General features: G+C 27.2%; 1 long non-coding RNA gene across 3 annotated transcripts; it reads right to left on the reverse strand.

Annotated features, from left to right (window-relative positions):
* Nucleotides 1–1,205: 1,205 nt before the first annotated feature.
* On the reverse strand, nt 1,206–18,169 carry LOC132934405 (uncharacterized). Of its 3 annotated transcripts, XR_009663027.1 has the most exons (5): nt 17,795–18,140; nt 17,536–17,697; nt 15,031–15,183; nt 14,420–14,530; nt 1,207–2,013 (listed from the first exon to the last, which is right to left on the reverse strand). It is a non-coding gene; the product is annotated as an uncharacterized LOC132934405 (long non-coding RNA). The 3 variants fall into 3 exon arrangements; XR_009663029.1 differs by lacking the exon at nt 17,536–17,697 and having other exon boundaries at nt 1,206–2,013; nt 17,795–18,169; XR_009663028.1 differs by lacking the exon at nt 15,031–15,183 and having other exon boundaries at nt 1,206–2,013; nt 17,795–18,167.
* Between the last annotated feature and the right edge of the window lie 1,289 nt (nt 18,170–19,458).

A 19,458-nucleotide genomic window follows, 5' to 3' on the forward strand; every position in this document is an offset into this window, starting at 1 on the left:
ATAAGAATAAAACCTTCCAAGCTGCTTGTATGGTTTTTATTCACAAAGTATTAATTTTTTTAAGGAAAAAATAAATAATAGATCAACCCTTTTCTGATTGAAATTAATTAATTTGTTTTTGTGTTCTAGATGGAATTTCATTATCTGAAAATATTCAGTTGTCCACGAGTTATGCATATTCCTGTGAAGTTGTTATTGTCCGCTGAAATACCCTAAACGGTCAACTATATTTTATCACCTCCTGACATGTACTATCGAGTGCGTGGGCGTAACCATCTACACTAATACACAAACACACAGTACACACTCACGAGATCGTGCGACTACGTAACGATATGTCAATTAGGTTGCCAATAATTTGCTCCTTAATAAATAGCCAGCACCGGGTGCCTTAATTAAAAATTACTAATAAAGAAAATCACAATAATGGTACTAAATTTACCAATTTAATTAACTCCAATTGCATATTGTAGTCTTGATGGAGGAATGTAACATATTTACAATGTGTAGGTACTATAAATTTAATTTTATCTGTGTATAACATAAATAATGTCTAATATAAATTAAATGTCATCTGTGTAAAATAAAAATAAAATATAAATTATAATACCATATTGTTTACTACAACAAATAATATATTTAAACATTTAAATTAAATAAAAGTTATAAACAATTTGTTCAGATGCAACTGCCAATTATAACGAACATCAAGTACAATAATATTCCGAAAAAACATAATATGTTATAAACATAACACAACTGCCTTGACACATGTGACGTTTCGCATTAAAAATAAATTCAAAATTCAAAACAACCTAATTAAATTGTGTTCATTTATATTAAAAATTAATCAACAAGAATGATATATTATAATTAAACTTACAGCTTATTGTTTAAATATAATATTTGATTTTTATATTTCTTTGTACTTGTGAAAATGTTTTCTGAATATTAGTACATTATTAAAATATCTAAAACATTAATGTTTAAGTGGAAATGTTAAAAAGCTATATTTTGCTTATAATGTTATGAAACAACATTATAGAAACATAATTTTTTTACCATGATAATTTTATCATAATTTTAATGAATCTTTAAAAAATGTTATTATAATATTCTTTATAATATTATTACTAAAATTTTAACATTGTTTGAATATTGAAGAAACATAATTTAGTTGTCAGGTCAATTTACATAAGAAATTTTTAAGACAAAGTACTTTTTTTTTTTTCTGCGTAGTGACTTTTTTTGAAATTAATAATATTAATTATATCTGAGAATAGGTGACACTAATAATAATAAAAAGAGAGTTTTCTTAAAGGTAATTAAGTGGTTTTATTTTACATGGCATAAAAACAACAAATAATATAATAGGTTTTTTTTTTTGGTGGGGGGGGGGGATAATAATAATATAAAATATCAGTCATGGGAATATGATAATTGGGGGCAACATGGCAAATACATTTGTATATAATACAATTTGGGGATTATGAGGATAAATCTGGATATATTTTAACATGACAGCTAATATTATGGTATTTTTGCGTTTAGGCTCCAATGGATACTCGTGCATTGCGCAAAATATGATTCATTTGTATAGTTTTCTGTAAGAAAAAATATTTTAATATTTGTTTGAATACAACGGACCGCGTTGCAAAAAATGGGAAGGTATACGGGAGAGTATACTTGACAACAGGTGAATTGATTTGTATCCAATGGATTGTCGTTTGTCGCTGCTACGCCCGCCAGGGCACTTATTGTTGTTGTTCAGGTAATTATGGTTGTACTATACGATGGCATCAAAATATATTGGATACGATGAAAAAACGGTCGAAAACGAGGTGCCGGTGTGGTATGCTTCCTCGGGTTGAGACTTGATGGAGCTGGTCAGCGGTCTCGGACAAAATGCATTGAGTATCCGAGTCATGTTTGGCAATCCAGACCGTGGGCTGGTTGAAGAATTTTCGTCGGCCGGGAGGACTTTGTACAATAACAGGGAAACAGCCATTTTGCCTTAAAAATAAAAATTCAAAACAACCTAATAAATTGTGAAAATTTATATTCAAAATTAATAAACAAAAATGATATATATTTCATTTTAATTTATTTTGTTTTTCAAATGATTATGATTCGGCCAACATAATATTTGTGTAAAAATAGTATCTATTCTATTGTTTTAAAACGTCCCGAACTCAGTATTTTTCAACCGTTTAAATATAGAAAGATCCAGTCCAGTCTTGGTCATAAATCATAATTAAAATAGGGTGACCATACGTCCTGTTTTATACAGGATTATCCTTTATTTCGGCTTTGTGTATTGTTGTCCTGACAAACTAATCTCAGGACGCCTTTTGTCCCGTAATTTCAAGTCTGTCCTATATTAATCCCGTTTTCTGCCTTACTGTTAATTTATAATTTTTGAAATTTTTGAAATGACATTATTGAATAGAATAATATAAAAATCTATACTTTTCAATTGTATTTTTGTTTTTACCATTAGTAATTGGATCACATTGTTGTCGACGACGTAAACCGTACGTATAATAGTATATTTACCGATCGGCGCGACCAGCTCATTATCAAATGTGAGCATATTTCTAAATAAATAAATATTAACAATAGCTCAATATTATACCTCTATATGCCGTGCACAAGCGTTATCTTATCGGACAACAAAAAAATAAAATAAATACTTATTAATTTAAAAATATTAATTATTAAATTATTAAAATATATAAATATGATAGTATTGTTGTCCTGTATTTGATTTTTTTAAATATAGTCAGCGGTCACCCTAAATTAAAATGCACTGGTCCGGTCCGGTTCATAAAAATACGGACCAAACAGAGTGAAAATATAATGATAAATAGAAAAATCGTTTTAAAATGTTTCCGAATTGGTACGGTAATATAATTTACATGCAATTATACAATATAAACAATCCATTTCGGAGTTAAGAGGATGTCAACGCACTGTTTGTTTTCTCTATCTGACCCACGCGCAACATAGACAAAACGTCTTTGCGCAGAACCGTTTTTTCTATGTTTTTGTAAAATCACCCATTACAAAAAAGATAGAGAATAATATTTTAGAGGGAATGACATATCGGTTTTATATTTTATTGTTATTTGACTTTGTATTCGACTTTCAAAATAAACAAAAAATGTTGTAAATTTAAATTATGTTTAAATTGTTTTGAAACAATATTTAGAAAAATCGATATTTCATTCCCTCAAAAATATTATTCTTTATCTCTTTTGTGATGAGTGATTTTACTCTAAGATTACTAAAAAACATAGAAAAAACGATTCTGCGCACATGCATTTTGTCTATGTTGCGCGTGGGCTAGAGAGAGAAAACAAATAGTGCGCTGACATCCTCTAAAGCTACCGGTGGCGTAATTACAAATGTTTTATGGGTGGGTATATAAATTTCCCATACGAAATTGACAAATTCTCCCACGTAATAAATTACGCTGATAGCTATCATCGAATACAATGGAGTATACGCATTGTGATTATAGGCTATAGGTATATATACTAATATTATAATAATATGAGTTATAATTTCATATTTTGGAAATATACAATATATAGTTAGGTACTATGTATAATAATTAGTTAAATTGTTATAACTTATAATGCTTGAACTGCACTAATTCTTTTATTGCACTCGCACACTCATAGTTGCATATATTTCAATATAATATTATCATTTCCGTCGCTATCGTGTGACTATATATGTTACGTACATAACTTAGGTGTCATTGACCCGTGTTTGTGACAAATCATATTATTATGAAATATGACACTTATTCAGTGTCAATTTTTTGTGGTTGGATTTCTCTCATAATTGTTATTTATTATTATACATATTATTATTTTATTAAAAGTGTATAAAAAAACAACACAATAATGTGGCTGAAGTACATATATTCAGCTGACCGAGTGGCGTAAGATATCATTATTATATATAGGTAATATAGGTGCTGATTTGAAGTGTAATTCCTTTATATATAATATTATTCGTATGTGTAGTACAGTTAACGACTCAGTTAATTAAGACCATAAAACTTCCAAGACGACTTTCTTGTAATAAATGGGAGTGGATATCAAAACTTAATAATATGAGACGATTGACCATAATAAATGCGAAAAAGCATATGGATTTGTCAAAATAATTGCTTCAAACCCATGGCTATAGAACATACACACAGAAAAATAAATAAGGGGTTATATTTTTGTGCTTATTGAAAACTCGTAATTATATATTATCTAAAACAATAGGATAATGTTACAAACAAATCCATATAGTCTAATCTAATTAATCATATTTTGTTTGCATATTCGTCTGGAAAAAAAAATAAGAAATCGTATCGGTATCACGACTAAACGACTACAGCCCACATTGAACTCCGTTGTAAAGTTGTTCAATATTTTAATCTTAAACTTTTAAAATAGGTCTAAAAAAGACAATTTTAAGATTTTTTTTTAAAAACAATTTTACATTATTATTTAAAATAAATAAAAAATCCGGAGTTCAATGCGGGCTGTAGAATATAATATTATAATACATACCGTACCCCCTCCTAAATTGGTATTTGACAGTAGATTAGTGAAAAGTATTACAATTGAGGTGGCAAATAAAACATAAAATATAATTTTCAAATTGTATAATGAATAATTGCCGAAAATTCAGTAAAGTTGCACCGGGTCCAAATTCAATTGAAATAGAGATCATCGCTGCTTTTTCAAAATCAGTTGTATCTAATATAAACAATCATTAAACAATATACAAGTGACAATAAAGATAAACGTGATGTTATCGGAATCGTCCAATGTTACACTATTAGTACATTAATACCAATGTTACGCTATATTAGTAAAAATAACAACAAAAAAAAATTGAATGATTAATAGGTACCTATATGCTTCGAAATGTAGTTGCCACAAATTTACAAGTGTCTACTCGTATAATGTATTGTGTAATTTATCATATCTCATAGCTCGTAATAATAATAATAATTAGGTAATAATTAATATCTTTATAAATTATTTGGCGTACAAATTAACACATTATAATATACTAACAAGATAATATGTCGTTGCACTGCACACTACAAAAATATTAAAAAATATTAACAACTAAGCAAAGAACCGTGACGCTCATGCATATCACATTTCCATAGACATGTTTACTTATATGTCTATGATTAGTACTATTATTACCTATTATTAACATTATTAATTTTATATTCCTATCATGAACTAAGAATAAATATATACTTCTTAGTTCATGATTCCCAATTTTTTGTTATACATTATCATAATGATTGTAATGTTGTCATATATTGTAACAGGGCCTTGCCCGTTTAATACTTAATAAATAAATATATATATATATATATTATAATATGATATATAAATATAAATAATATCATAAATCAATTATTTTGGGTGTCGTGAGAGAGGAGGTATTTCGTCAGATAATAACTGCGGTCTACGTCTATACGTTGGTCTTATAAATAAATCTATATTAAATATCATACCAACGCCAAAAAATTAAAACCTAAGTTTGTATGTATCTTGACAACTACGCCAATTGTTGTGGGGCTTTTTATAATTTTATCCTACTTTACTTCAATAGCTGATATTATATGATTTATACCGGACCACCGAACGATTTTTTTCGATCGTAACGACCTCGTTTATATTAAGATATTTATATTACCTATAACTTTTGGTGAGAAGCTAATAAAAATAAAATTATTATACGTTAAGGCGCCTCTTCGTGGCTTATTAAAACAATATTGAGACAATTTATAATCTTGTCTTCATCGCCTGTATCTTTGTGTTAGTCATAATTGATTATTAGTGTGAGTGCGGTTCTATATGTGTAAAACATAAAATTATTATTTCGAAGAAATTCGAACTCGTATCAATAACAATAGATTTCATATTTATCGTTAGCGGGCGAACGGCCACGACCATGTTCCATAGCACACGTACGCGTGCGCGTGCACAAGTCAACGAAAGCACTCTCGAAAAATATTTTTGTTCACTGACGACAGTGAATAATGTTAATAAGCTGGCAAAAAATTTACATACTTCTAGTGATCCAATTTCAATTGTGAAAAAATATTTGAATTCGTCAGCCTCTTTTCTGTGATTTGTAGGAAACAGATTTTGGACGTTTTGGATAGTTTACGTATTACGGTTCCAAATTACTTTACTTAATTTCTCAAAATTAACTTGCACTTTAATGTCTTTAAAGTGCTAATAAGACAAAAAAATTAAAAAGTTTTTCCTACAAAACATAGAAAAGAGGCTAACGAGTTGAAATCAGTATTAAAAATTAAAATTGAACTACTAGAAGTATCAGTATGTTTATTTTTCACCAGCTTAGAGGTCTAAATGCATGAAAAATTCAATCGTTTAGAGCCGCGTCGACTCTTATAGTGGCTATATAGTATAAGGGGCAAACTTTAGACAGCTATATCATCTCGTCCCCCGTGGCCAATGTGTCAGTCGTATTAACTCGTAAATTATTATTAATGATTCTTTTTGTGAGTGTGGATTCCTTACCCATACTGCAGTTGTGGGTGGACGAAGCGACTACATTATAATATTATAGAACACGACACACGTACACACATCTAAAGCGGCACATGTCATCGAAAATATTTTTGTACTTACGTGAGTACGTGGCAATGAATTATGCTAATAAGCTGGCAAAAAATCAACAGTTTTAGTCTAATTTTAATTTTGAAAAAAAAATTGAATTCATTAACTTCTGTTCTAATTTTTATGTTTGGTATAGGTAAAGGAGATAGATTTACGATATTTTTGAAAGTTTATGTACTGCAGTTCCAAAAGAAATTACCTACATAACTTATAAAAATGAATATCTATATGTAGGTACTAGGTATAGGTACTTTAAAGGGCCAATGAGATAAAACATTTAAAAGTTTCCCTACAAAGAAAAGAGGCAAACATAATATTCAAATAATTAGTATTCAAAATTAAAATTGGAATACTAGAATACCTAGTATGTTTATTTTTTTGTCAGCTCATATAGGTCTAAATGCATGAAAAATCCAATAGCTTAGAGCCGCCATCCCCCTTAAAAATATTTAAGATATATCATATAATATGTAGTCATTATTTTTTTTATAAGGATTTAATGTTCAAATCTCATATAGACAAAACTCATCAAAATCTCAAAATTATGCAAACTTTTTTAGTTCAAGAATAACAAGATTTTTAATTTAACTATACATGTATAATATATACTATAATACTTGTACTAAATTATATGGTTGACAGGGTTGTTATGTTTAAAACATAAATTAAAAATATTTGTTTTAAACGTTTTGTTAATCATTTAAATCAGTGTACAATTCAAGGACATTTTCTATAAATATCAATAAAATGTTATTTGTTGGGTTAAAAAGCTTGACATTTTAATACAAGGCTCCTACTTTATAGTTACAATGACGTTTAGAAAATATTAAAAATCCTTAGTCACAGTTTTTATTTATAAGCATTTAAAGTTCAAATATTGACAAAATACGAAAAAATCACGAAAATTAGTTGAGAACTCGTAAAAATTTTTATTTTTAAATCTAAGATTTGAAAATGTAATACAAGATTATCCATAAGTTTGTCTACCTTTATCAAAAAAAAAATGTCTACACGAAAATTAAATTAAATTTTTATGAGCGTTTGAAATTCATATTTTTACAACATTTGATATTCACTCGATTTCTCGTGTAACGATTTTCTTATTTTGTTGTAATTAAAAAATAAATTACTGTAGATACTTGAAAATTTCACTGAATGTTTATATTAGCATTTTCTATACACGATAAAATTTTGAAAATAATTTGACTCTTTTTGAGCTGTTTACGGACATTGTCAGTTTTCAATTTTTTTAGTTTTTTTTCTATAAATATCAATACAATTTTATTAGTTTGGTAAAAAAGCGTGACAATTTAATGCAAGGCTCCTGATATAATGTTACAATAGCAGTTGAAAAATATTAAAAATACATAAGCACAATTTTTTTTTATAAGCATTTAAAGTTCAAATTTTGACAAAATTTATCAAACTTAAAATTTAATAATTATTTTGTGGTTAAAAATTTATAAAATTTTCAATTTTTGTAGCTAAGGATTGAAAATTTAAAACAAGGTTCCACGTAAATAAGTAAATATATAAATTACTTTATTCACAATAATACCATCAAATGTACTTGTTAATATCATAGGCTGCCTGACCGTTTTCGCTCAGAATCGTTTTTCTTATACAATGATATTATATCATTGAATTCAAATTTAATACCATACATTACAGTGACCCACTTGTAACCTACTGTACAGCAGAGCGACTTCCATTTACCCACCTTTTTTTTTTGTTTATTTTGAAAAATGAAAAAATACACTAACTCTGATGGTTGACAATTTGACATTACTATATGACCTATGTTTATAGTTACAAATATTTTAAAATTGATTATAGTTAGTTACTCTTCAATATTTTTATACCAACCATTTTATATGGTTAAATTGTTTTGAGTGTTATGTATACAATTATAACAGTCGCTACGTGCGATTATCAAAAAATGTTAAGATAATTCTTAATAATTTCGTAAGTTAATAGGGATATACCATGATAGAAGTTATTCATATAAAATAGATTACACTATAACCAAAAACACGCAGTGCTTAAAACATAATATAGGAAAGTGGACTGTAGATTAGATATAATTATACACAAATTTCGATGAGTAACCTCGGGACCAGCGACGAGAAAAAGGTCTGCCTTGAACCCTTAACCCAACCCGGCAGGAAGTCACAACAAAACCTAATATAAAGTATAATCAGATATAATTTTAAAAGCGTATAAAAGTTATAAAAATGACTTGGAAGTTAGCATTGACTTTTTAAAAGGAATATAGAGCATAATAAATTGTACATGATTTTAAAATTCCAATATTTTTCAGTAGGTCAATTATCTATAATATATCTATATCATAAATTCGTAATTATAATTCTAGAGTCCAATCTTAAACATGGTAGGTATTGTTAGGAACCACTGCTAATCATGTAATACTATAGTAATGTAATGCTATAATATGTATAATGTATAGTACACCTATATGGCTATATATTAAGCGTTATTTATTATAATATATAATTATGCATTTATGCGCAATAACTCCATGAACTAATCGCCCAGCGAGGACGGGAATGTGCTGACACAACCCTTCTGGTATATACACAGACAGAACCCGTCACCGGGTCACCGACCCGTATCCCCCGCTAGACGAGCAGAGCAGTACTGTGTTGACTATCATCAATAAATTAGACAGAACATCATATAAAACCGAACGTCGAAGTTAACAGACGTTAACTTTCCGAAATCTTTCTTTAATAAAATTATCTTTTCCTTAAGTGGTGTAATCTTTTCACATAAAAGGACCGTTCTAAAACGTTATCAACATTTGAGTGCTGAAATTAAGAAGGTACGAGCTCAACAGTATTAATCCAGGTATTAACAATCATGAGATAGAATAATTCTATCTATCTATTCTATTCTATCTAATAATTCTAATAATTATTATTTTGTGTTAAATTTATTTAAGTTAATATTAATAAAATAATGTATTGATGTTTAGGTACAATCTTTATATAATTGTTTTGGTAAAAAATATATGCTTTTTGGCGATTAAATAGATACAAAATTAAAATAAATATAATAATATAAGATATTAATCGATCAGAAATATTGTGCAGATAGGAACTCGCAAGCAGATTGCCTGGATGGCTTAAAAGTAACAACCAAAAATGTTCAAGTACTTTTAAGTCCGATTTTTTGTACCTATAGGTATGCAACGTAAATATCATAAAATATAATATTGTCCCCCCGATCCACCGCTTATCCAGCCCACTACTGATCATACTACGGCAACATTCACTCTCAATCACGATATCATATTATTAAAATTAAAGCACGTTATTACTAATTTCTAGTCGCGTAACAATGATTTATACAAATAATAAGGTATCAACAAAAAATTTGTGATATTCCAATAAAAAGACTCCGCCAAACTCCGTGTAAAAAAAAACGCTAAGTAGGTATACAAAATCGGCTTTAAAAGTTGTCATATTTATAGTTAAGTCTTTAAACTCTAGATATAATTTATGTTAAAATAATCTGCTGAATAATATTGAACTTAGCTTGGTGACGTAAGTTAAAAATTTCAAAATACTATTGCATAATGAGTACATAATATACTCGCTATAGGTAGGTATACTATCATTGAAAAATGTACAGTGTATATTACTATAACCAAGTCTTTTAAAGTCACCAAGCTAAATTAAATTATTTAGCAGACTATTTTAACATAAATGATATCTACAGTTCAAAGACTTAGCTATAAAATTATAATACAAATTTTAAAGCCATTTTTTTTTCTCACATGGAGTTTAGCGGAGTGTTTTTGTTGCAGGGATATACAAGATATATTGAATTTTAAATCACACCATCGTGTTAAGCACATAAATATACTTAGGATTATGAAAAACAAAATTCTGAAATAATATCGTAAGTTATTAAAATTATTATGTAAATCAAACTACTTTTACACGTAAAACATGGGCGGTTGCTCACTTGTCCGCTCTATGACTTATCTGGATAAATAATAATTTTTTTGACTTCGGATTTTTACAAAAATATTTTTATTATTTCTACCACAATAATACATCAGTAAACTTAAAATTAAAAAAAAAATGTTGTGTTGTAACTTTAAAAGAGGGCGGAATTTTCAAAATACTGATAATATAATATTGTTAGGGGCGGCAAAATTTGGTTTTGCCTAGTTCACTATTTTCGCCTGAGCTGGCCATATGTATGTTTGTCCACTCTATTTCTCGAGAACGAGCTAAACGTACAGAAATAAACAAAATATAATAATCTGAATCAGGATAAGCTCTAATTTATTGTGCATGACGAAGAGCTTTTTCAAAAATTTGGTTGGTCGCCGCCGCAGCTCATTACGCACGACGTGTATCATACACGGAGGCGGCGGCGCGGGGTTCGTATAACATCGTCTGAATGACAGTCTAGTATTTGACTCATATTGACTGTAGACTGTTTAATGTTCATTTAGTAGTCCAAAACTCCAAAGTAAACAGTCACTTTATCTAAAAATTAGATATACAAATAAATTGGTAATTTTGAATATTTCCAAAAACAATTTAATACAAAATATATACAATTTCTAATTTAAAATTGTCAGTTTATATAAAAAAAAAATGTAATGTTCTAGATACTACTCTATAGTAGATACCTACTTGTAACGCAAAATTCTTATATATAAAAAAAAATGTTAAATTATTGATTAGAACAAAAGTTATTTCATTTGTCACGTTTTGCTGTTACATTCTATATAATAAATTATGTTATACCTAACTTATAAAGTATGATGTGATTTAAACATTATTTTTACAATAAGTTGTAATATATTATAATTAAATTTAAATTTAAAATTAATTTAATTAATTCAACAAAAAAAAAAAATGATTACTTTCAATACCACACTTGGGAAATATACGAGTATTTATATTATATTGATACAATTATAACTGTTAGGTACCTAGTAAGATACCATTCCCTCCTATGTAGAATCTAAGACCTACGTTACCTACTTAGATATACCAAATTATAACACGTTTAATATAATTGGTTATGAGTTTATGACTTCAGACTAATTAATATTATATACTTTATATACCTATATAATATTATAATTTATAATATTATAAAGTGTCCATTTTTCTACTTTTAATGTTCAACCATATAAAGTAATGCTATAATAGAACCATAGTGCAATAGGAACCTAGTTGTAAAAGGTACCTATATAAAGGTACTATGTAAATGTCATAATGTAGTTGACTCATGAGTGATTTGCTTAGAAATAAGATATAGGCCACTTAAATCATGTTTTAAGTAATTTTATTTTACAATTTAAAAATAAAAATCTTATCGTTAAATAGGTATTAAAAATGTGAAAACCACGATAGAAACAAAATTTAAAAATATGTAATTGTTCCTGTCATTCTGTCTCTGGCATAAAATTGAAATTAAATAAACTGCACCTTTTCGCATCAAATTAAATCACAACAAAAAATATATTTAGAAATGTAAGAATATTCATTGAAAAACCAATTTTAATAAAAATTACACAATGTATTATAAAAATTATAAAAAATATCCTATTATAAAAAAATGTCATAAATATGAAGTTAAGAACAAAAATAAATAAACTTTTAACAAAACATACACAATTAAATATTATACCGGGTAATTCTTTTATCATTTAACACTCATTATTTTAAAAATTATAAATGTTTTTGAAAAAAGAATAATTTTTAACTATGACAACATACAGTTTTATTTTCATATTCCAAAGCAGAAGTATTTGAATAAACACAGGGATGGGCAAGATACTCAAAAATCGATACTAGATACTAGTACTTGGATTTGGAGTATCGAGGTACTACATACTCGATACCTACATTTTAAGTATTTAGGTACTTAATACTCGATACATTTGAAAAAATTAGTCAAAGCCTATGACGCATAGGATTTTTTTTAAATTTTATTTATACACAATTAAGTAGGTTATGAATCTAGACAAATGCATTTAAATTTAAAATTCCAAATATTAGTATAAATATATTATAAGTCAATCGTTAAATTAAATAAATAAATAATAATAAAAATAAATTATAGATAGGTATCATATCATATTCTTAAAGACGTAAAGTCCCATTCAACGTGTATGTGTGATGCGTCCCAGTACACAGATATAACTTAATATGACTAATAGGTTGAAAAATAATTTCGTACAAGTTGTACTGCAATTAAATTATGGATTTATAAATTTAAATTCACCGTGCATATTATTTTACACATATTATAGTATTATATTAAAACATAGTCAAACAGTCACGGTTGGTAAATAGGCCAGTAAAAATTAATAAAAAATTAATTTTTTAAAGTATCGAGTATTTTTTAACAAAATTATTTTGTGAAATACTCGATACATATTCTAAAAATGTATCTCGATACAAGATACTCGATACTTCATATAATTGTATCGAGATACAAGATACGTATCTTAGATACTGCCCAACCCATGATACACAAAATAGAATTTAGGACGAGTAGATTATGAGTTATTAGTTACAAGTATTTTAAGTTTTGAAGTGCACACAAGAGTAGAACGAGGTTACCCCACATTATTTTGGTCCAATACACCGCTCATCTCAACTTTAAAACTTTTTATGAGCCAACAATTGGTTCATAATAAAATAATCACCTAGTGTATATTTATCAAAGGTAAAAATTAAATAACGGTATTATCAGAATGACTGTGCGGATTTTATTATACATCCATATTTAAACATATATTTCAACTAATTTATAATTTGTAATAATATAATAATTTATTATGATCATCTTTATATCAATAAGTAATCTATAAACATTTAAAATTAAAATGATTTCAAAGTAGTGTATTTGTATACATTTAATTAAGCAATACAACTACCTACCTATAATCAATTTGTTTATTAGAGATTATTTAAAATTGTAATAAAAAGTTAAAAGAAATAAAATTTGACTATTATTCTGTTATGAATGTTTATGAGACTTATCATAATTCAACTGTAAATAGATTAAATAAAATATATAAGTACTTAATAATATTGCTATCACATTTTTCCTTTATTAATGCCTCAAAGATAAAATTGTTTAAAATCAGAGGAGCATTTGACTTTATGGTGTGGTGGAAATTAAAAGGGCATTAACCATATTTATGAGTATTTTGAAATTTTATTTTTTATAAAGCTGTATAACTTCAGATCGCAGGGATGATTATTTACCTGAATTATACAACTACAAATCCCCATATATCTCATCTACTCAATTGAATAATTTATTCAATGCAAGACTACATTTAAAATATATTTTTTTTTTTTTTTTTATTATTGAACTTAAGCTCGGCAACTATGGCCATTAGCTGTTGTAGGGGTTATGAACTGTGGTAGGAGTAAGGTTGGTACGGTAGGTTGATTTTACGATTGTTTTAACGGTTGTTACGGTAGGTAGCAAACACGTGTATGTGTGACAAGGTTTTTAACTACTGGTGGTCACCCATCCGGGAGCTAGTAGCTGTGGCCGTTACTTACTCCAAGTCGCATTCCGCGACTGGTAGCAGCCAACGCGCCACGCCAAGCCACAATATTAAAATATATATTGTAACTAATTAAGTTAAATTATAAATTTATTACTCACTAAGTCAAATTAAATTAAATTATAAATATTTTTAACAAAATATATTAACTGCTTACTTTTTATTTGAGATGTGTAGGAACATGTTGGTATTTATAGGTATTCCATAACATTAATGTCCATTACAACACATTTATTGAGTTTAGTATTAGGGCTAAGAACTGCACTTCCTAAAATAAACAAAAATTGAAAAATATACATAACTATTAAATTAAATACTATACTTAAACTAAATTGAGACTAATAAGGAAAATCTTAGTACGTTAAAACTCTTTAGAGACTGATCATCGTGCAATTATTTAGTATCTGTCTCAATACATTGACCTGAATTTGGAATTTATTTTGTAGTCTAAAAATATATTAGGTATACAGTTCAAACTAATGCTACATTACCTACCACTGGTATATTTTAAAATCATTTATTAACATTTTATCGTGTATCCAGCCCAAAAACATATTTATTTAAAAAAAACTATTATAAGTAATTTGAATAAGAATGAATATTATATTTCAAAAATAAACATATAACAAAAAGTAGAAAAGTAATCGTATTCCTCATTAGTATGTAGTTGATTAAAATCGACCAGATAAAATATTTTATTAATAGTGTGTATTAATAAATAAATAAATAAATCATTTTCTAACACATTACACATCATGAATTACTTACATAAACATTTAATGAAGACAATTTGTTCAATTACTAGTATATTACATGCTTCAGTATACTTTGGTATTTGAATCCAACATTTTTTTTTAGAATTTTTAATCAATTGTTTTTATTGGTTTGGAAGCTTATTACAGTACAAGGTTGTGTTGTATTCTATATTGACACCGCAAAATAAACAGATTCTTAAATTATAATGGATTATATAATAATTTTTTTAGCATCGCAGCATTAAATTTAAAACGACCATCCTATTGTTAATTTTGGAAGCTACTAATTGTTGTCAGCTAGTAGCGAGGCTGGGCGAGTTTATGATTTTTTTTAACTCAGTCAAATTAATATGCACCAATAACAAAAAATTAATTTAACTATAGGTAAACTCAGTTAAGTTAAAAGTTAATACACACTTTTTATTTACTTTTTATTAAGTTAAAAAAAAGTTAATTTGTTTATACAATGCTAGGGTACTTAATTTTTTTCCAACCCAAAACTAAATTAAAGGATATAGTGTTAATACTTCATACAGTATTTCCATAAAAGTTATATAGATTCAAATGATATACATTTTTAACTTTAAACAATTTACGAAACATATTTTTTGACATGAAAACAAAATAGACTGAAATAGTGATATATTATAAAATTAAAAACAAAATAAATTAACTTAACTTACTTCTTAAAATGAAAAATTAACTTGTTAATTTCACGTTAATAAAGAAAGAAATTTAGTAAGTTAACAGTTAAGTTAATGAAAAGCCAAAAGTAACTAGTTAATGCCTAGCCTTGACTGCTTCACATATATATTATAATATATAGTGTTGATATATACGTAAGTTAACTACTATGAGTACTAGGTATACTACTATGAGTATCCCATATAAATTATTAAATGTTTAACTAAGCACACAAATTGTACTGTATGTACTGTAGGTATACTACTATATTAACTTTTTGACTCGTTAATGCCTAGCCTTGGCTGCTAGGTTGGCTGTATCTGTTTACATTGCACTTAATGCAAACAGATATAACAAACCTAGCAGCTGACAGCAATTAGTAACTTACTAGCTTACAATATAAACAATAAGATAGCTCTTATTTGTGTATTATAAAATCAGTAATTGCAGTAAAGAACTGAAAAAAATTAAAATTAAGTTATGTTATAGAATTCTACTGTTTAAACAACTTTTAAAATAATAAATTACGCATAATGCTTCTAATAAAACACCTTATTTTTGGTTGTCATACTATTATCGACAAAATTTAAATAAATTAAAATACTATCATAAGGTAATTGTAAAAGTATTGGTATTAATTACAAAAAAAAATTATATATGATTAATTGAGTAATAGGTTGTAACAATTATTTGTATATTTTAGTTTTTTGTTTTGCTTTTAAAATAAGAGAATATATTTTTCAATCAATGGCTTGATGTATAATAAGCAAATTACATTGACACATGCGAGTAGGTAAGACATCCAGTGATCGCCCTTAACATTATTTAATATAGTTAGGTATTCAAAAGTTACATGATACATTAATTTATTCACTTGAATAATTTACAATTTATGATGTTCATGCACTTATTACATTAATATTTGGAAGTACCTATCATGTTCCTATAATAATCTCATATTTTATTTGTATAGCAAATTAATAGATTTAGCTACCAATCATTGAACAGTATTGTATTTAAATTAAAACATTTGAGTTATAGCTTTTTAAAACCTTAACTACCACCAAACTAACAAATTAAGAATGACAATACTTTGTTTAAGTCCTCATTTCTCAACAATTTAAGATAATTTACTAAAATGCTAATTATAAGTAATTTAAGAAAAATTCTAAAACTTTATTTAAAAAAAAAAATTGTTGTGTTAAGTAAAATGTTTTGACAATTGTTTGTTTGTAGATTTTTAAATTCTAATGTGAAATTATAATGTTTTTAATTTACTTAAGGCGCCTGGTGCCGATATCATTTTGTCCTCAAAAATACACTCTGAGGGAATAACGATACGCCTTGTGGAATCAACCAAATTTCATAATTTTCTTTTTTTAATTGCTAGAGGGAGATATTCTACAGCCCGCATCAATCTCTGTTTTTCAATATTTTATTTTCAAACTTTATAATATATTGTCTAAAAAAATATAAGATAAAAAGTATTTTTTATAAATATGTTAATACAATTATTTGTAATTTAATACAAAATAAGAGATCGATGTGGGCTGTAGGAAGTCTTCTTCTTTCAGATGAAAAATAGTCATCAAAATCCGACAATTCTACAAAGTCTGAGAGTTATAACCGTGAAGTCATTTTTTTCTCGATATAATACATCCTATCAATCCCCCCTAAATAAGTATTGGGTAATAGAATAGTAGAAAAGTATTATAATTGAGGTGGCAACTAAAATATAAAATTTAATTTTCAAATTTTATAGAATTGCGGAAAATTTGAAAACCCTTAATATAACTTATAATTCATAACTATTCATGCATTTATAATAATTAACCTTTAACAGTGACATCTAGATCCTTTTAAATCATGTATGTTTATATTTTATATTGTATTTTGAATCCAAATTAAATGTTTTTTACTTGATATAGGTAAACAGTTAGTGTTTTTTTATATGTTATCAATTTAGTTAATTTTGTGTCGCATGCTATACTGGCACCTTAAACAGAATAATCAGTATAATTATGTTAAGTATAATATATATTTATTAATAAAAAACACTATAAGACATAATATATATATATATCGTATCTTACCATAATATATAGATTCGGCAATACACTACAGTATCATATTTGTTTAAAATTAAAATATTTAAGTTATACATTTTTACTGTTTTAACTACTATTTGATTAGCAAACATTGCTTAAAAATATGTTTATTGAAGCCTGAACTATGGAGGCTTAAAAAACAAAGAAACACGTCATTCATTACCTACCTACTCGTCATCGATGTTTTAACTTATATAAATTGTCAAATCTCAATAATGTATTTTTTGATATTATATTTCTTGTATCATGCAGGTTCAGTGTTCATTATCATTTTGTGTGTTGATAATTTATTGATAAGATGAATGAAATATTTTTTTTAGAATTGATAAAGAATATTATAATACTTTGCAACGTTTCGCTCTTCGAACGAACGTACGTCCAGCCATGACAAGATAGATGGTGCCGTACGAGAAAACAATAATAAAAAGACGAAAGAAAAACGTGTTGGTGGTTGTGTGTGTTTGGATACAGACATAAGAGTAGAGAAAAAATAACAAAACAAACGTCGGCTATCGCGATGACGACCGGATGATGGTGGGGTGCTCGACGCTCGTAATTACGTTAAATTACATTTATTTATTAAAATTCACAAATAAACTTATAGGTGCGGAGATAGGAAAACGGGACGATTTTAGTTTAGCAACCTATCGATTTTCAATTTTTTTTTTTCCCAAATTGTGTGTTTAAGGGTGCTTTCGCTGCTTTCTAAGAATGTAAAAAAAAAAAGCCCGGACAAATTTAGTTTTGAAGTTATTGATCGGAAACTTTAAAAACTTCATTTTTTCGGTAAGTAGAAGATTAAGTACTCAATTTAGTTTAAACAGTCTAAACAGCAAGCTTGGCAATTAGCATGTGGGTTACCTGGCTAAATTTTGAATTTGGTCGAGGGATAATTTCGATTTGCCAGTGAGATTTAAATTTGTCCGGGCTTTTTTTTTTACATTCTTATAAAGCACCTTGAAACACACAATTTGGGGGAAAAAAAAATTTGAAAATCGATAGGTTGCTAAACTAGAATTATGCCCGAAACACGTATAGTTTGTCACATTACAACTTTGTTATCATTTCTATCATTTTTGGTAATATAAATGAATAACTAATAACAGCAGTATTGCAATAGGTATATACTATATGTTATAATAATTATATTATAACGTAGGTAACCTAGGTACCTACTTATTTTGTTTAGATATCGTTTTAGTTCCAAATTCCAAATTTTTTCTTGCTTCCAACATCATTATTTTATCCATTATTTGTTGACAATGTGTTGTACAAAATATGTGTTGACAAATTAGATTTTTACAAGCTGTAGGTACCCACCGAATATGAAATTACAGTTACACAAATTTGTTTATTTACCATTCAATCAATTTTATCTGGCCCTTGCTACATTTTCAAACAACTTTTTCAACTTCATACAATCTTAACATTATTCTGTAGGTTGGTAAGTAGTAAGTACCTACTATCCATACAGAAATGTCATTGTTCTTAAATAATAAATTCGTTCAATAATCGTATGGCCAGTGGCGTAGAAAGGAATTTTCATTGTGGGGGGGAAGGCTATATATTTATAATTTTTAAGGTAAATCACAAGGTAGTGCCCCCGCACTAATATTATATATAAAAAAGTTGGCAAGTTTTCAAGTGGG

The sequence above is a fragment of the Metopolophium dirhodum genome, chromosome 1 (genome assembly GCF_019925205.1).
Source record: "Metopolophium dirhodum isolate CAU chromosome 1, ASM1992520v1, whole genome shotgun sequence".
NCBI classification, from domain to species: Eukaryota; Metazoa; Arthropoda; class Insecta; order Hemiptera; family Aphididae; genus Metopolophium; species Metopolophium dirhodum.